This window comes from Protopterus annectens, chromosome 1.part2 (assembly GCF_019279795.1).
Source record: "Protopterus annectens isolate FY-2018-M chromosome 1.part2, PAN1.0, whole genome shotgun sequence".
Lineage (NCBI taxonomy): Eukaryota > Metazoa > Chordata > Ceratodontiformes > Protopteridae > Protopterus > Protopterus annectens.
In genome coordinates this window covers 482,420,364-482,443,518 of record NC_056727.1, presented here as the reverse complement: position 1 = coordinate 482,443,518, position 23,155 = coordinate 482,420,364, and the positions used below count along the sequence as shown (strand labels likewise).

At 45.8% G+C, this 23,155-nt stretch overlaps 1 protein-coding gene across 1 annotated transcript in view; it reads right to left on the bottom strand.

Moving 5' to 3' along the window:
• Positions 1–23,155, bottom strand: part of XRN2 (5'-3' exoribonuclease 2) — a 2,388,435-nt gene that overhangs the window by 1,056,793 nt on the left and 1,308,487 nt on the right. The gene's annotated exons all lie outside the window — the stretch shown is intronic.

The window sequence follows — 23,155 nt, the reverse complement described above, 5'->3', positions numbered from 1 at the left end:
TCGACTGCAACTTTCCGTAATCATAACCAAGTGGTTCAAGGGGAGTTCTTGATAGGACCATTGAACCGACAGTAGCCATTGCAGCACCCGCATGTGCAGTCTGGCTAAGGGGACTAGGACAATAGTTGATGCCATCGAGCCCAATACCTGTAGAATCAGATGGGCCGGAGCTCTTGATAGAGGGAGGCAGGATCGAACTTGGTTCTGTAAAACTTGAATCCTTGCTGCCGGTAAGAAGACGCGCATCCTTTTTGTATCCAACTCTGCGCCTACAAAGGTAATACGCTGAGATGGCTGTAGTACAGATTTTTGCCAGTTGAAAGTAATTCCTAGGAAATGGCCCAAGGTGACTGTGGCCATGAGCGCCTGAAATAGTAGATGCTTGGAGGTGGCAGTAAGGAGCCAGTCGTCTAGATATGGAAACACTTGGAATCCTAGACTTCTCAGGTGAGCAGTCACCACTGCCAGACACTTGGTGAACACCCTGGGGGCTGTGGTGAGACCAAAGGGCAGTGCTCGGAACTGGAAATGACTGTCTCCCAGGCGGAGCGTAAATGACTCCTGGACACTCGACTTATCAGAATGTGATAGTAAGCGTCCTTGAGATCTATGGAGCACATCCAGACATCCTACTCCAATAGTGGGAGAATGGACTGCAGAGTGACCATTCGGAATTTGGACTTTTTCACAAAGCGATTCAATGAACTGAGGTCCAAAATGGCCCTGAAGTCCCCTGTCTTTTTTGGCACCAAAAATAGTCTTGAGTAGGTTCCTGATCCGATCTGATCGGTGGGGACAGGCTGGATGACTCCTTTTTCTAGCAGCTTTGAAACCTCTATTGCTGCCTGATCCCGCTGACTGGGTGGCACGTCCGGGATCTCCCTGAAGAGAAGGGGGGGCTTGATGAAGGGAATGAGATAGCCTCCGGTAATAATCCGGAGCACCCACTGATCACTGGTAATAGCTTCCCAAGCTTGTGGGTGTTCCGCAAAACAACCCCCGACTGGCTCCAGAGCTGCACAGTCGGGCACCAACTCAGGGACGTTGAGTGTAGGAAGAACCACGAAAGGAATCGCGGTCTCCAGAGTTATGGGGGCCTCTGCCGCCTCTGGGGCAACGTCTTCCTAAATCCCCCCCCCCTGCCTCTAGAGGGGGGATCACTGGGTGGAGTAGGGAAAGACCTCTGAGTTTTCCTGAACCACATTTTCCCTCCTCTCTGGGCCTTGGGGCAAGGCCTAGAGGGAGCGGAAAAACGGGCCCCAACGGCAGTCAAGGTCTTGCCCTCCTGCTCGCACCGAGTCAGTGTCTCCTTCACCTTGGGTCCAAACAAAGAGGACCCATCAAAGGGGGCGTCGGCAAAGGAAGACTTGAAGGCCTCCGCAAAGGAACACAAGCGTAACCAGGCGTGTCTCCTGAGGGCGACGCCTGTTCCCACTGCTCTACTCGCCCCCTTGGCCGCATACGAGATGAGCCTCATGGACGAGTTCACAATGGAAGATAAGGTAGTCATCTGGGCGCCAACAGTGTGGGCTAACGCCTCAGGTAGATTACCATGAGGGACTCACTTAGCTCTTTAAGGAGGTCCCTTTGGAGCCTAGTAAAATGGCATAAGTAATTCAGCGACCGTAAGGCAAAGGCCGCTGAAGAAAGGGTACGCTTCCCGTACCTATCCATGCTCCTGGAATCCTTATTAGGAGGGTGGATAGACGTTGAAGCCTCTGCCACGTCCTGCTGTGTGGCAGATGCCACCACCATTGCATCTACAGGAACTCCTTTTGTTAAAAATTCCTTTTGAGGGGGGGGCTGAAAGAAATTTATTTGGTCTTGCAGGCACCAGTTCCACAGAATCAGGGTGTTCCCAAGCCCTTCGAGAAACCAAATCAAGTAATTCATCGAAGGGCAGAGACACCCAGGAGGTGGAGGGCTGGGCCCCGAAGGCCTTTAGGAAGACTGACTCCTCAGCGGAAGGGGTTTTGGCCTGCCAATCTCCTCTCTGTCAGAATCTCAAGGATATCCGAGAAAGAGACATCATCCGAAGATGATTTTGGGGACCCCTCCGTGTCATCGAGGTCAGTGTCAGATGCGACACTCATCTTGGGAGTCTACGTGCTTCCTCTTGCACAATTTCTTCCGTGGGGGCTCATCCGAAGCTGTTTCGGATGGACCCCCCCGGAAGAAGGGAACCCCCGACGGGGGTATCCTCAGGCCCTGGGGCCCCGCTGTCATGGGACTGCAGTACGCCAGAAGCACCAGTCTCCAGGTCTAGGGACGGTGAGATGGAAGCCTGCTGAGCTGGCAAGGACATGGCCAGCGCGCTCCTCATGGCCTCAAAGGCAGGACCTAGAGACTCCATGGAGGTCACTGGCAGAGAAGACCACGACGGCACTAGGAATCCCCGCAGCCGATGCTCCGAGGGGAAGACTAGGCACCTAGTCCCAAGATATTCCTTTCGGCCCCGGCTGAGGAAGTCCCAGTACCGAACCCCGAACCAGAGGACAGGGTAGGAACAATGGTCGGTACCGATAGACCTCAAAGGGGTCTTGGTTCCGACCGTACGGCTCCGCCTTTCTCCACCATCACCGACTCCAACAGCTCTGAGGAGGTTGGAGGTGGAATCGAAAGTTTCGGGGGGGGGATCGGCTCCGAAGCCAACTGGGCCGGAGCCGAGACCATTTGTGCAAAAACTGGAGACTGGAAAAGCCTCTGAATAACCCTATCCAAATCCGAATCCGACAATTTGGAGGATTTAGAGGAAGTAGAAAGGGGTCGAGACGACTTCCCTCTCGGCTCAGACAATGTAGGGGACTGGCTCCGAAAGGGCTCCAACACTATCAGCGCCGGGTCCGGCACAGTACGAATAAGGATCGGCGCCGAAGGATCTTTCGGAGCCGAGGGGGAAGAGTCTGAGCTGCACACCTCCACCGGCTCAGAAACCATTGGAACCGATGGAGGTGATTCGCCTCTCGATGCTCCAACCTGCGGCTCCGAAACTAATGGAGCCGAGGAAAGAGGCATCGAGGCAGACCCTTCGACCCTCGGCTCCGAAGTCAGTGGAGCCGAGGAAGAAGAGGTCGACTTATGCTTCTTAGCAGTCGGCTCCGACGGACTGGTCGGAGCCGACTACCTTTTCTTTTTAGAAGCAGTAGAAGATGAAGCCAAAGCTTCCTCAAAAGAGGGCTTAATAAGACCCTTCAGGATCAATTTATTTTTTCGTTCTTGAAGAACCCTAGCAGAAAAAGCATGACACACACTACATGTCTCCTGCAAATGCTTTGGCCCTAAACAATATACACAAATAGCATGACTGTCTGTAATAGACATTTTATAATTGCACCTAGTGCACTTTTTGAACCCAAATTTTTGTTCTTTAGACATGTTAATACAATAACACTATCAAATACTCTAATTTCACGCAAGGAACAGAAGTGACTAAAAAAACTGTTAGAGCGCGAGAAAAAAAGGGTGCACGAGCTCTCTAGAGAGAAGGTTTACCTCACAAGGGAAACAACACAAAAGGAACACAACAACGGACAAAAGCCCTCTAACTTAAACGGGCTTTGCCCGGAAGAAAAGGGGAGTAAAATGAACACACTCACTCTACTAAGAAGGGCAAAGGCCCTCTAACTTAAACGGGCCTCGCCCAACCAACCGATATAAAAAGATCGATCAATAACACTCAACACTCAACAAAAGCACGGAATAGCCGTTAAAACAGCTGTTGATTTAATTTATGAAGAAACCCCAAGGTCAAAAGACCAGAAAAAGTAATAAAAGTACACTTAGCTCCAGCCAAGTCGAGACCACGTCTAGCTTGTAAAGCGGCAAACGAGATCTGGGGAAGCAGGTGTGGTGCATCCTGGGATAGAGGGTAGCCCAGCCAATAAGAGACTTCGTTCTAGTGTACTAGTTGGCAGAGTCGGAGCCAATGGATCGGCTCCGAACCCATCAGTTATGAATATAAGCGAGATAGGATCCCATTACATCTTGGGCATATAGCAGTATGACAAAACTTGTGGTGCTTAGATGCAGAAAAGTAATTCTGAACATGTCTTGGTGGACTTGGCATGCACGGTCCTTTTTTGTAAGTACTTTTTAGTCTGAGCAAGTCAACTAATCATTTATGCTTCAATTAATTATTTTTAAGCCTGTATTGTCAGTGGGCTTAGTAGGTTAGCAAATAAAAATAAAATTAAGGCTGCCATCAATGCTTTTGAAGTACCAGCCTTAGAGGTTAGATGATATTACAGCAGAGTACTGTGAAAATGCTTAGATGAAAATGTGTTCTAGTAAAATGAGGAATAACTGGTAAAACAAACATTTTCTTGTCTTCTATCAAGGTCACCACAACACTATATAGCTGAGAACTTTCTGTGCAAGTCATACTTAGATAAGTAGTATCTGAGAAAGAAAAGAAAATTAAGCTTTCCTGTAAGTGGTCTAGACTGTTTTTAGGCTTCTGAGCCCCCAAGTCTTTCTGTGTTGGAAGGAAGCCTTCTAGCTTAATTTTGTTTCTTAGAACTAGCCAGTTTTCTAGTTACAGCACTCAGAACTGTTTCTTTGAACTTAGCACATGGTCAGAACTTGTAAGCACTAAAAAAGCTGCAAACTACTACAGCACTCCACTTTCCTCACTTGTCTAGAGGAAAGCAGTTTTTAGTACTTAATAAGCACCTATCCAGGCATGTCTAAGGATCAGCTCCCGGTGATCTCTCCTGTCTACCTGATGAATCTGGCCATCTTGGGGCAATGCAGCAATTGCCTCATGTACACAGGCAACCCTCTACTCCTACCACCCAACACTACAACCTGTGAGAGATGCACTTATATAGCCAAACTGGAAGCAAAGCTCTCTTCACCCAGACTGGACTACACAGTCAAGAGGAGAAGGTAAACACTTGCACCACACTCACACATTGCCCCTCAAAACCTACACCACCAAAACACACACACCTACATTCGCGGAGGCTCTCAAAAACCTGCATAAGCATCAGGGACCTCCAAAGCAGAAACACAAGCAAACTCCACCCCCCTCCCCAACACAACCCAAATGACACACAGCCCGCAAACTCAGTGTGCCACTCAACCAGAGCCCAAAAGGCATAATGTACCAAACATTGGTCATAGGTGACTATAGTCAGGCACACTGATGTTCACTCACCAGGCTAAACAAGGGGAAAGTTGCTGTCAGGTGCCAGGATCCGCCACAACGCAAGCACTCAGGTCACTCCACAAGTACAAATATGACATTGTCATTCACACCATGGACAATGACCTGAAACGTACCTCCCTGGACTACATGGAGAGACATGGAGGAGCTCTCCAATCTTGTAGCCCTGGCAGGTATGACCCTAGCCCTGAGTAGCATCCTGCCATCACCCAGAATACCACCACAGTACAAGGAAAAATGACAGACTTCAACAATTGGCTAAACTTCTGGTGTCATTCTAAGGGGATCCAGTATTTGTCTGCCTGGGACGACATGATTGACAGACTATGATGCTTTGCCAGAGATGGCCTGCACCTGTCCCCCTTGGGATTCTGGATACTGGCTAAGGCTCTTGCCACCATATAGTGCCTTTTTTAGGCAAGGTTCAAATGACAAATTCACAACCATAACAGGTACAAGCAAGCAAAATCTGAGGGTAATGCTACTCAATGCTAGAAGTCGAAACCTCAAAATGCACTCACTCTAGGCACTCAAAATGGAGGACATCGACATCAGTGCAGTGACAGAGACCTGGTTCAAAGCTCCAGAGAGCACCCCTGCGTTACCAGGCTAAAATTCATACCACACCTTTCGGCCACCTAACCCGGAACGAAGCACTAAAGGTGGAGTGTCCATATTCATTAAGGATGTCCACACCTCCAGGCTAGTTGCACAGCATAATGCATCCGAGATTATCCAAGTGCAACTAACTCTGGGGTAAGACAGCAATCCAAATTGTAGCTTGCTACAGACCCCCCACCATGCCCCAGGGTTCCCACTCCTCATTTCTTGATACACTGGAAAGTATTAGGGTACAACCCAACACCCTACTAATGGGAAATTTCAACTACCCCACCATTAACAGAGAAAACTACTCATGTACCAACTCTTTTGTTCAACGTTTTCTGAAATTCATAAATTCCAATGCCTTGGATCAACTCATTCACACCCCCACCAGGGGCAGCAATATCCTAGACCTGGTAATTACCAACATGGGCAACCGGTGTTCCACACCAAAGGTCAATTCCTTGTTGGTCAGATCTAATCACAAGCTTATCACCCTAGACATCCAAATCCCGCCCCCACCCCCAATTATTGAAACCACCGTAAAAAACTTCTCCAAAGCCAACTTCACACTTCTTAAGACAGAAGTGGCAAACTTCATGACACCCATACAGACGGACAATAGTGGTACGACTGCTGAATCCTACACAAATGCACTTTATAAGCACTTACACGAGTGCATGGATTATGCTATTACTAACAGAACCAAGATGCTATCCTCCAAAAAAAGGAAGCCAATCTGGTGGTCTTCTGCCATAAACAAACTCTACAACAGAAGAAAAACTGTTACAAAAAGAGTAAAATCCCATGACTGGAGGAACTCCCTGGTCAACCTCAGTAAGAAGCTGAAGACCCTCAAAATCCTCCAAAGCTAGTTACGAAAACAAAATTGCCAGAGACTCTAAAGACAACCACAAAGCATTCTATAGCTATCTCAAGAATCTCAATGGCTACACTCCGATATGCTCCGAGTTACAGCACAATGGCACTAAATATACAGAACCAAATGATATTGCCAACATACTGGCAGATAGGTTCAGTGCTTACTTTATCCCCCTCTCACCCCCTAGAGGGCCTATAACTATACCGGAAGAATGCAAAGTTCCTGTAATCACAGCTGCACAGGTTAAAAAAAACTCTCCAAAGCCAAGAACACAGCATCCATGGGGCCTGACAATATCCCAGGCTGCATTCTACCCGAACTACAGAATGAACTGGCACCTAAGTAACATGTTCAATCATAGCCTCACATCAGGCTTTGTGCCCAGTGAATGGCACACCGTGACGGTTATCCCACTCCACAAAGGGGGAGTAACAGACCCCAAGGAGCTACCGTCCCATTAGCCTGACGAGCCTGGTCTGCAAGGCCATGGAAAGTATCATCATGGAACTCAAAGACATTGGTAATCTCCAAACTCTAGACCCTACCCAGTTCCGGTTTGTAAAAGGCAAATCATGTCTCCTAAACCTGATTGACTTCTTTGAAGCAATCACCAAAGCCATAGATGAGGGTAAGGTGGTTCACACAGCTTTATCTAGGTCTCGCCAAGGCTTTTGACACCATCCCCCACTCTGGAATTACAGATAAGCTCACTAAACTAGGTATAAATCCCTGTGTCACCAAATGGGTTGCCAACTGGCTCATGGACAGAACCCACACTGTGAAAGTAGCAGACTTCTACTTCAGACCAGTGACAAGTGGAGTACCACAGGGTTCAGTCCTGGGTCATCTCCTATTTGGAATCTACTTCTCTGAAGTACAAGCTAACACAGAAGGTCTTTAAGTTTGCAGATGACTGCAAACTAGGAGCCATAATCGAAACTCCTATGTGGACATACTACAAAAGGGCCTCGCTGAGACAGATGCCTGGTGTCAAAGCCACAGCCTGAAGTTCAATGCCAAAAAGTGTACTGTCATCCCCTTTGGTAAAAACTCTGTACCCATGAACTACCACATAAGTGGTAGTCTACGTAACACCAAAAGTGTGATGAGACCTTGGGACACAGAAGGACAGTGGTCTCTCCTTTAATAATCACATCACCACAGTGGTCAGGAAATCCTTCTACATGGCTCACCATCACAAAAGGTTTCGCATCCAGAAAAGAGGTCACTGTTCCCCTCTACTCATCACTCAGACCCATTGTAGAGTACAACGCCCCTTTTGGTATGTATCTCACAAGACATCAACTGGAAAGGCCACAAATAACTCACAAAGAGGATTACTGGCCAAAACAGATGCCCTACGCAGGCAGTCTCAAAAAACTCCAGCTTTACTCCGTCGCATATCGCCTGCTCAGAGGCAATCTCTGCCTAACATACAAAGCTATGTCAAACCCAGAGCTTTTGGACATGCTCCACTTAAAGAAATCCCAATCCCTCAGAGCTACATGCTCTAGGGACCTAAACCTTGTCACCACAATAAACAGAACATGCTGGAGTGATAGATTCCTGTCCCAGAGACTTCCTATACTCTGGAACAGACTACCTCTGCTTCTCATTAGCACTCAAGAAAAATCTTGAGAACTGGATGGGAAATAGGAAATTCACCCCCAGGGATCACTTCTGTCAAAATATAAATTACAAATTATTTTTGGGAACCTTATATTACCAGTATTGACTAGTATGACGCTTAAGAGATTAAGTGCATTTGCATATAGCCAGAAAATTTTGCAGGAATATAACAACTGCTGCAAGACCCAGGCAATAAAAAAAAATCCTTTCTTCCAAATACATATTTTATCATTTATGTCAAATCTTTGTTTTAAGTTACTTCAAAGTTGTATATGAATAATTAGACCTACCTACCTTACTTCAATAAAAAGGCAAGCAAAACTAACTTCCCCTTACTTGATCGGTCGGCACACACACTAAGTAAACTCCCCTTACTTGGTGAATAATGCAAAGCAGCAAAACTCCTTGGAATAGGTGAAGCAAACTGTATTTTAAACTCCATGGCAGACAGGACGTCCACAACTCGCACATAGACATGATGCGGGTGACTGGATCAGAAGTACAGCACACTATAAGACTGCTCTTAAAGGACGACCGGAAAACAGTTATTTGTTTAAACTATTAAAGTCCCAAAAGTGCTGCCAATGGCAGACTGCCTCTCACCCCCTGCTAGCTACGCCACTGACCTGCTGCGTTTGTGAGATTGGACGCAAAGGTTAAAAAAAAACTTTTTTTAATTTAAAGAAAATGTAATTTCCCAGCCAGCCAGTTCCAGGGCGTGCAAGTGCACCCCCTTGTACCTGCCTGCGGGCACCCTTGCCTGTAAGATTCTTTCCAGCCTAGCCAAGTTCTTGTTATCTTGCAGAATATGCAAATTCTGTCAGCGTTCCTGCTACTGAATTCATTGTCCATACCAAATATTCTCGTATATTAATTCAAAAAGTACCCCCTTCTGTTAAACTTTTTCTTCTAGTTCCCCAATATATCAACAGTGCAAGGAAGTTTCTAGACCCCATCCATAAATATTCCATACTAAAAGCTTATTTCTCCTCATTCTTCTGAACTCCATAACAATTATTTTAGGTGGAATATAAATACATACCAATGCAATCCCCTTGCTCTACAAGTAATCCAATACTACCACAAATCTACCACTATTTTCCCCCCTCATTGCTACTGGTGCATTTCTTGTAATCAACATTACTCCCCTTCCTCTGTCCCTGATAGTGTGCAGAATGCCCATCTTGAAATCCTCTGTCAAATTCACATGCTCATTTCTATCCAAATGTGTTGACTATTATCTGCACCCTACTGTTCTTAACATAATACAGTGCTATCTACTTTTTGTCTAGGTTTGTAAAGCCATATACAATTCCATGTTAATACTGACAACAGCAATTCTGACGAAATGTAATTACTAACAGAAATCTTACAGGACAGTTATTTTGGATACATTTCCAGCTTGCAGCCTACATGCACATACTAATGTCTGGCAGGCTGATCTTGTATGTAGTTCCTTTTTCTTATCTCCATTTGTACCCAAGTCACTTTACCCAATGACCTTTTGTTTCAAGAAAAACACTAACTGAAAAAAAAATGTAATAAATTTTTCAACCCCCCCCATCCCCTACTGTCACATCAAGCACAGAACTAGATACACTTTCCAAAGAATGGAAGTCCGCCCTTCTAAACAGAAGCTCCCAAACTGCCAGCTGCACCAACAAACATCATATATTCAATAATTAAGGTTAACCAAGCCAAATCCACATTAAAGCCTGTGATCCCACTTAAACAGATTATCTGCTCCCAACTTTATGCCACTCCCAAATTTGTATAGTTTTTTTCCACCCTTTTCAAAAAGTACAGTTTTGTACCTACCATAAATGTAGATGTTAGAGTGCTAATACAGCTGCAGTAATCACAGATGGGTTTTCTGCAGTCAGGCGGTCCCCCGGTCGGCCGAATTCCAAAGTCTTGGTCCGGCATCGGTTGTAGTCGCTTTCTCTTCTGACGTCAGTGAGGCCAGAGTATATAAGACACAGCCGACGCCATGTTCTTCAGTCTTTCTTGCCCCAGACGTCAGGTGCCCCCAGAAGGAAGGCAATACATAAATAATGCTTATATGCATATACAAGCAATGCAATATAATCCAAAATCAGTGGTTGCAAGCAAATAAAACATAGCAGGATAACACAGTCAGGTAGTATGAAGAGGTTGTTAGGCCTTATGCCTTTACCAAGTGGGGAAGGAGGGAGGGAAACCTGTACTGCAGCTGTATTAGCACTCGAACATCTACATTTATGGTAGGTACAAAACTGCACTATGTTCATCGTGCAGACAGCTGCAGTAATCACAGATGGGTAGAGTCCCAAAGCTATGCACAGGGTGGTAGGTACTAGGAGGAACTGGGTTGAGCCAGAATGCCTTGCAAAACAGCAGTGGCAAAGCCTGCTCTTGTTCTGGAATATAAAGGCAGGTGGTAGTGTTTTGTGAAGGTATGTACAGAACTCCAAGTGGCTGCCTCCAAAATATCTTTGGTAGGAACTCCTCTGAGGAAGGCTGTAGAGGTAGCTGTGGCCCTGGTGGAGTGTGATCTGATACCTGTAGGAACAGATTTCCCATGATGGGAATAACAAAACCGTATGCAGTGGCCTATCCACTTTGAAATAGTCTGTTTTGTAACTGGCTTCCCTTGAGCCCCTACAGCATAGGACACAGAGTTGTTCTGATTTCCTGAAGGACTTTGTTCTGTCCCAATAATAACGTAGCTGCCTATGGATGTCTAGAGTGTAGCAGCCTTTCCCCTTTGTTTTGAGGATTGGGGTAAAAGGTAGGTAGGTGTATGGCTTGATTTAAAGCTACCCTGGATACCACTTTAGGCATAAATGATGGGTTGGGACGAAGGGAAACCCTGTCCTGATGGAAAATGAGAAAGGGCTGCACCGCCATGAGGGCCTGTAGTTCAGAAAACCTATGAGCTGAAGTGATAGCCAGAAGGAAGGCTGTTTTCCAGGACAAATATTGCAAATCTGTTGAGGCAGCTGGTTCAAAAGGAGGCAATGTTAATTTTTCTAGTATGCAATTAAGATCCCAGGCTGGTATTGGTTGCTTCCTTGGTGGTCCTATATTCTTAGCCCCTCTGAGGAACTGTCGTAAGAGTGGGTGAGAAAATAAAGGAGGATCCGTGTTGAATTCTGCAGAAATGGCTGAGGCATGGATTTTTATGGAAGAAAATTAAAGTCCACTGTTCAGCAGCTCAGCTAGATACTGTAATACCTGAGGCAAGTTCAGTTTTCTAGGGTCCTGGCCTCTTCTCATTCCAAGAGCAAAACCGCTTCCATTTTGCGGAGTAAGCTTTTCTAGTAGATGGCCTTCTGGCCTCCAAAACGACATCCTGCACCTCCTTGAAGAGTAGGGTCTGTTGTGGTGTTAAGGAATTATCCATGCAGCGAGATTGAGTGTTTTCAGCTGACTGTGAAGAGTTTTGTAGCTGTGCTGTGTCAGCAGAAGAGGCATTAGAGGCAGGGACCAGGGAGGAGTATGTGTTAGGCTCCTCAGGAGTGGGTACCAGTGTTGCCTTGGCCAATCTGGAGCAATCAGTATCATCTTCGGTTTGTCTGTTCTTGCTTTCAAAAGCACCTTGGGCAGAAGACGCAAAGGTGGGAATGCGTAAACTGTCCATGCTGTCCAACTGAATGAAAGGGCGTCCACTCTCCAGGCCTTTGGATGAAAGGTCCTCGAACAAAACTTTTCCAATTGATGATTCTTGTGGGAGGCAAAAAGATCTATGTCTGGCCTCCCCCACGCTTGGATTATTTCTGTAAACACCTGAGGATGTAACTTCCATTCGTGTGGATCTGTCATATTTCTGCTTAGATTGACTGCCAGTGTGTTTTCCAATCCTGGCAACTACTGTGCTTGAAGTTCGATTTGCCTTTCCAGAGCCAAGTTCCAAAGAGTCATGGCTAGTCTGCACAAGGGGTATGAATGTGTTCCTCCTTGTTTGTTTATGTACCACATTACTGTGGTGTCTGTTCTCATCAGTAATTGTACTGGATGCAGGAAGTCCTTGAAAGCTGTAATTGCATTTATTACTGCTAGCATTTCTTTTTGATTGATGTGAAGGTGCTTTTCCTTTTGGGACCATTTGCCCTGAATGCACCTGTCCGTCATGTGCGCCCCCCAGGCATAATCTGAGGCGTCTGTGGAGATGACTTGCTTTACTTGAGGCTTGCAGAATGGGAGGCCTGTGTTTGCTTGACATGCTTGGGCCCACCATAGAAATTCCTTTTGCAAACATGGAATTATTGGTATTATTGTTTCCAAACTGTGACTGTGTTAAGACCATAGGTTTTTTAGGTACCATTGAAGTTTCCTCATATGCAGCTTTGCACATGGGATTAAAAGAATGCAAGATGCCATGAATCCCAGAGCCTGCAGGATTTTCCTTGCAGTAAGCCTGGTACTTTTTGCTAGTATTTTGAAGTACTGAGATAGTTGCCCCTGTTTTTCTGGCGTAAGGTAGGCCATCTGGGTGTTTGTGTCCAAGTTGGCACCCAGGAAAGTTATTTTCTGAGATGGTGTTAGCCTTGATTTCTCTTTGTTGATTGTATATCCCAGAGAAAGCAGTAACCGTGTCACATATGCCAGATGTTCCAGAAGTATGTGCTTGCTGTCCGCTTGGATCAGGCAGTCGTCCAGATAAGGGTAAATTTGTATCCCTTGAAGTCTGCAGTAGGCAATCACTGATGCCAGGCACTTTGTGAATACTCTGGGTGCAGTAGATAAGCCAAAGGGCAATGCAGAGAATTGATAGTGGATTGAACCTGCAAGAAATCTGAGGCCTCTTCTGCAGCTTTGTCTGATTGGGACATGCAGGTATGCCTCCTTGAGGTCCAATGTTACCAGCCAAAACTCCTTGCCCAGCATGGGAAGAAGCTGCTGTAATGTGAGCATCTTGAATTTTGGTACGAGTAGAAATGTGTTTAGGATGGATAAGTCCAAAATGGGTCTCCAGTCGGTTCCTTTCCTTGGTACCAGAAAAAGTCTTGAATAAAAACCTTGACCTTGTTGGTGAGTAGGTACCTCTTGAATAGCTCTCATGCTTATGAGCTTTGAAATTTGCAGTTGTGCCTCTGCCCTTTGATTTTGTGGCAGGTTTGGCATGCCTCTCATTTTTGGAAGAGTGTGAAATTGAAATTTGTAGCCTCTGTTTATAATGTCCAGGATCCATTTGTCTGTTGTGACAATATGCCAATTGCTTGCAAATAATGCTAGTTTCCCTCCCAAAGGTGCTGCCAGCTGAGACATGCTTGGCATGGAAATGAGGGAGTCATTGGGTTTGCTTCCTGTATTGTTGTGCACTGTCTTCGCCACCTCTTGGTGCTGGAGTTTGCCATTGTCGGCCTCTATATGATCCTTGTCACTGCCCTCTGCCCCTTGTGCGTCTGTATCTACCTCTTTGGGGCTTGTCAGTGGCTGGAAAGGACCAGTTTTTTGAAGGCCAATTTCTGCTAAAACGTGGTGGATGGACCTGTAAGAAAGCTTTGACAGTTTGCATAGATTTGGCTTTTTCTTCCATTTTCCATAGTATCTCCTCAGCATTAGTACCAAACAGCACATCCTTTTGTAAAGGAGCATCTAGAAGTTTAGCTTTCACATGATCAGGCAAATTTTGTTCCCTAAGCCAGGCATGTCTGCAAATGACTGATCCTGTAGCAGCTGCTCTACTTGAGGCCTCTAGGGCATCATAACCACATTGTAAGGTGTGTTTACCCACTTGCTCTGCACTATGCATCATATCCTGTAACTCTTTTAAATCTGGTTGTTCAGGTTGAGACATTTTGTTCCTTAATTGTGATAACAGGAACTGTTGATATTTAAGCATATGAAACTGACAATTTAAGGCCCTCATGGCTAGGGTGGCCGATGTATATACCTTTTTTCCCCACCTTTCTAAAGATCTTGATTCCCTTTCTGCAGGAAGTGGATTCTTGGCAGTGGAGGCCTTCAATCCCTTGGGGCCTTGTGAAATGGTTTCAGGGTCAGCATTATGGCTTTTGAAGAGAAATTGGTGAGAGCTGGGTACTCTAATACCTATCAGGTTTGACTGGTGCAGGAGGCAGAGAATCCGGGTTAAGACAAGCCTCCGAATAGACATCATCCAGTATGTCCAAAACAGGGGGTATAGCCAGAGGTCTGTGTTGAGGTAACAAAAGAAATTCCCTAAGTCTTTTCTTGGAATCTGAAAAGTCTAGGCCTTCCCAATGGAAGTGTTCCCTCAAGGTGTGCAAGGTTTCCCCAAAGGAAAAATCCTCAGGAGGGGATACAGAAGGAATGGACTGTTCTGCATCCGAATCCTCAAAAGGAGAGTAAGAGTGTTCCTCTGCATCAGAATGTTCTGATAAAATGGATCCCTGATCAGAAGAGGGTGAATCTTCCTCCACTCTGGGTCTCTTGTCTGGAGGGGGTTGAGAACCTCTGATAAGAGTAATTAAATCCTCAGCCATTTTAAGCATCTGTTTTTAGGCATGGGACCTGGAGATGGGCCCTGTGCAACAGGCCTCGTGGGATGCCTGGCTGCTTTGGATTTAGTAAAGGCCTTAATTGAAAAAGAAGATGAGGGCCTAAATACACCATGGGTGGAGGTGGACCTGTCCACATTAGTAGGCTCAACATTAGCAGAGGCTTCGGTTGTAGTCTGGGAAAGGGCAGAGGTACCAGCGGTCTCTGGTACAGAGGACACCACCAAAGGAGTGTCGTCGGTAGTCAGGGACAGCAAAGGCGTCTCACTGAGAACCGGACCACGTGTAGCCTGTTTAGGCGTGGTGTCGGCGGGGACCGCGGGCCTCGCGTGTCGGTCCTTTTCCTTGCGTTTTTTGGACAAAACGGTAGTCGGAGTGTCCGACGACATTTTATAATCAAAAGCTTTACCAAAGTAGTGCTGGGCAAACTCCGCCAGACGCTTAATAGTGCGTTTATTGAAGGTAGCGCAAAAGCGACAGCCCGAGACGTCGTGGTCTGGGCCCAAACAAGGTATGCAGAGGGAATGGAAATCCTTATGCGGTACTTGCTTCCCACAAGAAATGCAATTATTAACTTTTTCTGACATCGGTCTGAGGCAAGAAGTTTCCCCAACGGGGTACTTAGCTTTAATGAAGACTTCGGTTTCCAAAATATTCGTAATTCAGGAGCTGGCCGACCTGCACTTGCGAACTGCTTCTGCTTCGGGCACCGTGCGGCAAAAAAGACTTAAGAACATGGCGTCGGCTGTGTCTTATATACTCTGGCCTCACTGACGTCAGAAGAGAAAGCGACAACCGACGCCGGACCAAGACTTTGGAATTCGGCCGACCGAGGGACCGCCTGACGGCAGAAAACCCATCTGTGATTACTGCAGCTGTATGCACGATGAACATCTGTGGATTAACAGATTTGACTTGGAACCTGATGCTGGCATCCTTAGAATCTTCAGTCCTGGAATTCCACCTCCTCTATTTACAACGCCATGCTCTGACACTACTCAGATGAAGTTTCTTCATCCCTACCCCTTGGACAAAGGGCAAACAATTATATCCAGGTATCAGATAAAAGAATGCCCTCTTGATGCCCTTTAAGAACTTCAGGGCTGGTCAGCACAGCCAGCCAGAAACCGTGACAATCAAAGGGGCGCAGTGAGATGGTCGAGGACGACAGAAGACAACATAGATCCATCATTATTATACTGCTTTATTTTCTGTCCATCTCAACCTGTGGAAGTCCCTAGCCAGTTACAACTTGCAGAATGTTCTGTTAGGACCACCCTGAACATGGTAGACCAAGATTGGAAGCATGGAATGACAACTTTTGATAACCAAAAGTCATCAAAATTAACAAATCTGAACCACCAAGTACCTTACGAACTTCATACAACACGAGAAAAATCCCATGTGCACTGTGATGAGTCATCTTGGGCAGGAGATTAAAGTACAGTTTTGTACCTACCATAAATGTAGATGTTCGAAGATCCACATTGCTGCAGTCCTTACATATGGGTAGTCCGCTGTCCTCTGTCGGCCCGAATACCAAAGTATTAGGCTGACGTCGGTCAAGGCGCTTAAAACTGACATCAGGACGTCAGGGTACAAAAGCGCATAACCGACGTCATATCCTCAGTCTTTTCTTGCCCCAGATGTCAGAAGGCCCTAAAAAGAAAGGGCAAAGCCAAAAAACAACCAACCACCCCTGCACTAACCATATTTACAATATTTACATTTACAACCCAAACCACACAACCACCTCTAACTACAGAGGGGAAGGAGGGAGGGTAAATTGGACTGCAGCAATGTGGATCTGCGAACATCTACATTTATGGTAGGTACAAAACTGTACTATGTTCTTCATCTCACATTGCTGCAGTCCTTACATATGGGTAGAATCCCAAAGCAGAGGTAAGGGAGGATGGCAAAACTAAAAAGCATTAGGAGCTGCCAAAATGCCCTGTAAAATTGCAGTGGCAAATCCAGCCCTAGATTTAGAGTAAAGTGGAAGGTGGTAATGCTTAGAGAAAGTATGCACTGAACTCCAAGTAGCTGCCTCCAAAATATCCTTAGTAGCCACCCCCCTTAAAAAAGCTGTAGAAGTGGCAGTAGCCCTAGTGGAATGAGGCCTAATCCCAGATGGAATCTCCTTACCATGATGGGAATAACAGAAAGCAATACAAAAACCAATCCACTTAGAAATTGTTTGTTTTGAAACAGGTTTGCCCTGAGAACTCAAAGCAAATGAAACAAAACTGCTGAGGCTGCCTGAACCCTTTAGTTCTGCTCAAATAATATCGCAACTGTCTGTGTATATCCAAAGTGTGCAAAATCTTCTCCCCTTTATTTTGGGGGTTTGCATAAAAAGTAGGCAAATGAATAGTTTGGTTTAAAGCCACACTAGAAACCACTTTAGGCATAAAGGAAGGGTTAGTACGCAAAGACACCCTATCCTTGTGGAAAATTAAGAAAGGCTCAACCGCCATAAGGGCCTGTAATTCAGAAACCCTTCTCGCAGATGTAATGGCCAACAAAAAAGCAGTCTTCCATGATAAATATTTCAACTCGGCAGTCGCTGCAGGCTCAAAAGGTTGTAGAGTGAGTTTCTCCAACACAAAATTGAGATCCCAAGCAGGAGTAGGAGCTCTACGTGGGGGTCTTATATTCTTTGCCCCTCTAAGGAATTGCTTAAACAAAGGATGAGAAAATAATGGTGGGTCACAGTCATAGTGAGCAGAAATTGCTGCAGCATGAACCTTTATAGAGGAGAAGGACAAACCTTTGTCCAATAACTCAGTAAGGTATTGAAGAGCAACACTTAAGTTAGGTTTAGAAACATCAAAGTCCTTTGCTGTACTCCAAATTAAAAATCTCCTCCATTTATCTGCGTAAACTTTCCTTGTACTAGGCCTTCTGGCCTCTAAAATAACATTCAAAACTTGTTGTGGAAGCTGAGACCCTCCAGGGTTTAAAACAGAATATGCCAGGCAGTTAGATGTAGAGAGTGAAGTTTGACATTGAGTAAATGACTGTTCTCCTGAGACAGCAGGTGTGGAATCGAAGGCAAAGGCCATGGAGGCTCCCGTACCAGACTTCTCAGTAATGGGTACCAGTGCTGTCAATGCCAATCCGGAGCTATTAAAATCATGGTTGGCTTGTCCTGTCTGACCTTCAGGAGTACCTTTGGGAGGAGAGGCAGTGGTGGAAAGGCATACACGTGAAGATTGCTCCAATTGAATGAGAGAGCATCCACTTTCCAAGCTGTGGGATGAAACCTTTTCGTGCAAAACTTTGGCAGCTGGTAATATAGTGGAGAAGCGAACACATCTATGTCTGGAGTTCCCCATAACACTGTCAATATTTGAAATACATGAGGATCCAATTTCCACTCGTGGGGATCCATAATTTGTCTGCTCAACACATCTGCTAAGGAGTTCTGTGCTCCTGGCAGAAACCTTGCCTGAAGATTTAGCTGCAAACTGAGAGCAGTCTCCCACAAAATCATTGCTTGTCTGCATAGAGGATATGAATGTGTCCCCCCTTGCTTGTTGATGTACCACATGACAGTTGTGTTGTCTGTTTGAATCAACACCTGCCCTGGAAGAAGTAAATCCTTGAAAGTTATCAATGCAAATTGGACTGCTAACATCTCCTTCAAGTTGATATGTAAATGTTGAAGTCTGGCAGGCCACGTGTCTTGTACCCATTTTCCATTTAGATGAGCTCCCCAAGCTTTGTCTGAGGCATCTGTCGTTAGAATCTGACTCGCCTCTGGTCGGGTCACAGAGAGTCCCTTGTTTAGGTGACATTCCTGAGCCCACCACAAAAATTCCTTTTGAATGCAAGGTATTATCTGAATGACAGTGTCCATATCTCGGCAGTGTTGCGTCCATACATTTTTGAGATACCATTGCAGCTTCCTCATATGCAGTTTGGCATTGGAAAGTACCAGAATACAAGATGCCATGAACCCCAAGGCTTGAAGGACTGTCCTTGCAGTCAGCCTGGACTGACGAGACAATTGATGGAAATAAAGAGAAAGATTCTTTTGTTTGTCCGGGGTCAAAAAGGCCATCTGGGATGCTGTATTCAGTCTCACACCCAGAAAGCACATGTCCTGAGAGGGTACTAGACTGGACTTTATTTCGTTCACAGAATACCCTAGGCATCTTAACACTGCCACCACATACTGTAAATGATGAAGAAGTTCGTCCTTTCCTTGAGCCAGAATCAGGCAATCGTCCAAATAAGGATAGATTTGTATTCCTCTTAGCCTGAAGAAAGCTACCACTGGAGCCAGAACCTTCGTGAACACTCTGGGCGCAGTAGATAAGCCAAAGGGCAATGCAGAGAACTGATAATGAAAAGTCCCAGCCAAAACGCAGATACTTCCTGCAACTGGGCCTGATAGGAACATGAAGATAAGCCTCCTTGAGATCCAGAGTCACCATCCAGTGATCTTTGCCCAGCAGAGGTAAAAGCTGCTGTAACGTCAACATTTTGAACTTGGGAATGTCCAGATATGTGTTGAGGATAGGTAAGTCCAAAATGGGTCTCCACGTGTCCCCTTTCTTTGGTACTAGAAACAGGCGAGAATAAAATCCTAGGCCCACTTCTGGCAGAGGGACCGGTTGTATAGCTCCTATTTGAAGTAGAAGAGAAATTTGGTTGTGAGCCTCTAGTCTTTGCTGAGGAGGAACGTCTGGCATGCCTTGGAAAGGAGGCAAGGTATGGAAATAAAACTTGTAACCTCGGTGTATGATATCCAGTACCCATTTGTCTTGGGTAATTAAAATCCAATTTTCCTTGAAAAGTGCCAACCTTCCTCCCAAAGGTGCCGCCAGGCAAGAGGGATCTGGCAGCTGAAAAGTAGGTCATTGGGCCTGTTTACGAAAGGACTGGCCCCTACCCTCACCGAAGATTGTGCAGGTGAACTCCCAGTTCTAGGTCTGAAGGAACTCTGTGCTCTGCCCCTACCACGCCTAGATCTACCCCTAGACTGAGAATCATAAGAAGGATACGCCCACCCCTTAGCAGGCCAATTCCTACTAAACTTTGGAGGCTGAACTTGCAAAAAATCCTTAACAGTCTGCATAGACTTAGCCTTGTCCTCCATTTTCTTTAAGACTGATTCCACAGGTGGACCAAACAACACTTCAGACTGCAAAGGAGCATCCAAAATCCTTGTCTTAACATGGTCAGAAAAATTCTGATCCTTCAGCCAGGCGTGCCTGCGAAGAACTGAACCAGTGGCAGCCACCCTAGACGAGGCCTGCACAGCATCAAAACCACATTGTAAAGAATGCTTACCAACCTGCTCAGAGACATGCACCAAATCTTGTAATTCTTTACACTCAATGCCTTCTGCCAGAGCATCCACCTTAGATTTCAATTGAGAAAGAAGAAAGTTTTGATATTTCAACATATGAAACTGGCAATTCAAAGCCCTCATTGCTAAGGTAGAAGTATAGACCTTCTTTCCCCATCTATCCAAAGCTCTGGCCTCTATCTAGAGGAACCGGATTTTTTTTACAACAGAGGCCTTGACACCCTTGGGTCCCTGACTAATAGTTTCTGGGTCCGCCCTAGGACTCTTATAAAGATATTTATGAGCCTCAGGCACCCTGTAATACCTATCTGGTTTAACAGGTGCAGAAGGCAGAGAATCAGGATTAAGCGAAGCCTCTGAAAACACATCCTGCACAACATCCAGAACAGGTGGAATAGCTAAGGGCCTATGTTGAGGTAAAAGCAAAAATTCCCTAAGCCTTTTCCGGGAATCAGAGAAGTCCTGACCTTCCCACTTAAAATGCTCCCTCATAGAGTGAAGTGTCTCTGAAAAAGAAAAATCCTCTGGAGGAGAAGCAGAAGGAGTGGAATCTTCTGCATCAGAATCAGAATAAGGAGAGTACTCCTGCAAGTCTTCAGCCGAAGACTCTGAAACATCAGAAGACTGTTCCAAACTTCCCAACTCTGGCTCCACCCTAGGCCTCTTATCAGGAGGGGGCAAAGAACCTCTAATCAGAGTAATCAAATCTTCTGCCATTTTAAGCATGTGCTTCTTAGGCACAGACCCTGCTGAACTAGGAGCGACACCAACAGATGCTAAACCTGGCCTGCCCCTGGGAGAAGCCTTGGAAACAGAAGGAGAAGGCCTAACCACCCTGGGAAGGGAGGGGAGTACAGTAACCTGAGAAGCCCCTTCAGCCTGCCCTGCCTCAAGAGAGGCCACATCCTGCAAAATTAAAGTCTCCCCCTGAGACTCTAAAGAAGTCTCCGTCGGACCCACCGGTTCCACTGAAGCCTCTAAAGAACCGGCGTCCGGAACGGACGACTCATCTTGCCTGGGTTTAACTGTTTTGTCTTTGCGCTTCTTCGGAAGCGGCGGAGAATCCGACGGCATATTATAATTGCACCGCATCAAGACCAGCCTAGCACAATCTAACCTTCGCTAATAGTGCGCTTATTGAACCTAGCACAAAGCGACACCACTACGCCGTGCTCAGGCCCCAAACAAGGAATGCACAAAGAATGATAATCCCTATGCGGTATCTGTTTCCCACAAGAAATACAATTATTCACTTTTTCTGACATCCGGTACTATACTGAGGTAAGAAAAAACCAAAATAATCCCCAACGGGGTACTTAGCCAACTTGGATTCGGTCTGAAACTCCGAACTCGAAAAATTTCAGAATGCCGAACGGCACTTGCAACGCTGCTTCTGCATCAGACCATGCGGCAAAAAAGACTGGGGATATGACGTCGGTCATGCGCTTTTGTACCCTGACGTCCTGATGTCAGTTTTAAGCGCCTTGACCGACGTCAGCCTAATACTTTGGTATTCGGGCCGACCGAGGACAGCGGACTACCCATATGTAAGGACTGCAGCAATGTGAGATGAAGAACATCTACAAACCATTAAGTGCAACAATCTTAGGGACAAGATGAGTACCTCACCTAATAGTTGTACTTCCTTTACAAAGAAAGAAGGGAACATTGGTTGAATTTCTACAGTCAAAAAATTCTCTACCCAACAACCTTGTTTTCTTTGTAATCCGTCCTCAATATAACACAAAGGACAGTTGTGTACACTTACATAAATGTAGATGTTAAGAGTGTATTCACTGTTGCAGTCATCACACTAGGGTTATCTGCCTGCAGGTAGCCCTCAGTCAGCCCAAATACCAGAGTCTTGAGATTTCTGCGTCGGATGCTGTTGCCTCTCATGAAGTCAGGGGTAAAAAAACATGCAGCAGATGCCATTACATCAATTTTTCTTGCCCAAGATGTCAGGAGCCCCCAAAATAGGAAGCTATTACATGTTGTGGAACACCTCCAGTAAAGTAAATACACCTGCCATAAAAGATGGCCATAAACAGGCTAGGAAAAAAGGGACAGAAAGCCAGGGGGCTGGAGGGAAGGAAAGTAGGACTGCAACAGTGAATACACTAACATCTACATTTATGGTAAGTGTACACAACTGTATTATGTTCTTAGTGTTTCACTGTTACAGTCATCACACTTGGTTTAAATCCCAAAGCTGAGGAAGGGTGGAGGCAGTGAAGAAGTGTTGGGGCTGGCTAGCAGGCCTTACAAGACTGCTGTAGCAAATCCAGCTCTGGATTTAGAAAAAAACAGGTAAGTGGTAATGCTTGGTGAAGGTGTGTACAGAACTCCAGATTACAGCTTCCAGGATGTCAAGTAGCTTGAGTGGAATGACTTCTGATCCCCAGAGGGGTAGGTTTTCTATAGTGCTTGTAGTAGAAATGGATACAGTGTGCTATCCCATTTGGAAACTGTTTGCTTCAAAATGGCCTTGCCCTCTGCCCCTGCAGCAAAGCTGACTAGTAGCTGCTCAGATTTTTTGAAAGGCTTAGTCCTCTCAAAGTAGAACCTGAGCTGTCTGTGCACGTCCAAGGAGTGCAGGATCATTTCCCCTCTATTCGGAGGATTAGGGAAAACAGCTGGCAAATGGGTGGATTGGTTTAAAGCCACACTGGATACCACCTTGGGCATAAAGGAAGAGTTAGTCCTGAGGGAAACCCTGTCAGCATGGAAAATAATGAAGGGCTCCACCGCCATTAGTGCCTGTAACTCACTCAGACACTCTTCTTGCTGAAGTAATAGCTAGAAGTAAGGCTGTTTTCTAAGAGAGGAATTTTAACTCTGCTGAAGCAGCAGGTTCAAAAGGGGGAAGTATGAGCTTTTCCAGTACAAAGTTAGGGTCCCAGACCAAGGTGGGAGCTTTCCTAGGGGGCCCTAAATTGTTAGCTCCCATCAGGAACTGCATGAGCGAGACAGGAGAGAGAGGGCGGCCAAGTATTATGAGCCAAGATGGCAGAGGCATGAATCTTAATGGATGAGAAGGATAGGCTTCTGTGGAGCAGTTCTGTTGGGTAATCAAGGATTTGAGG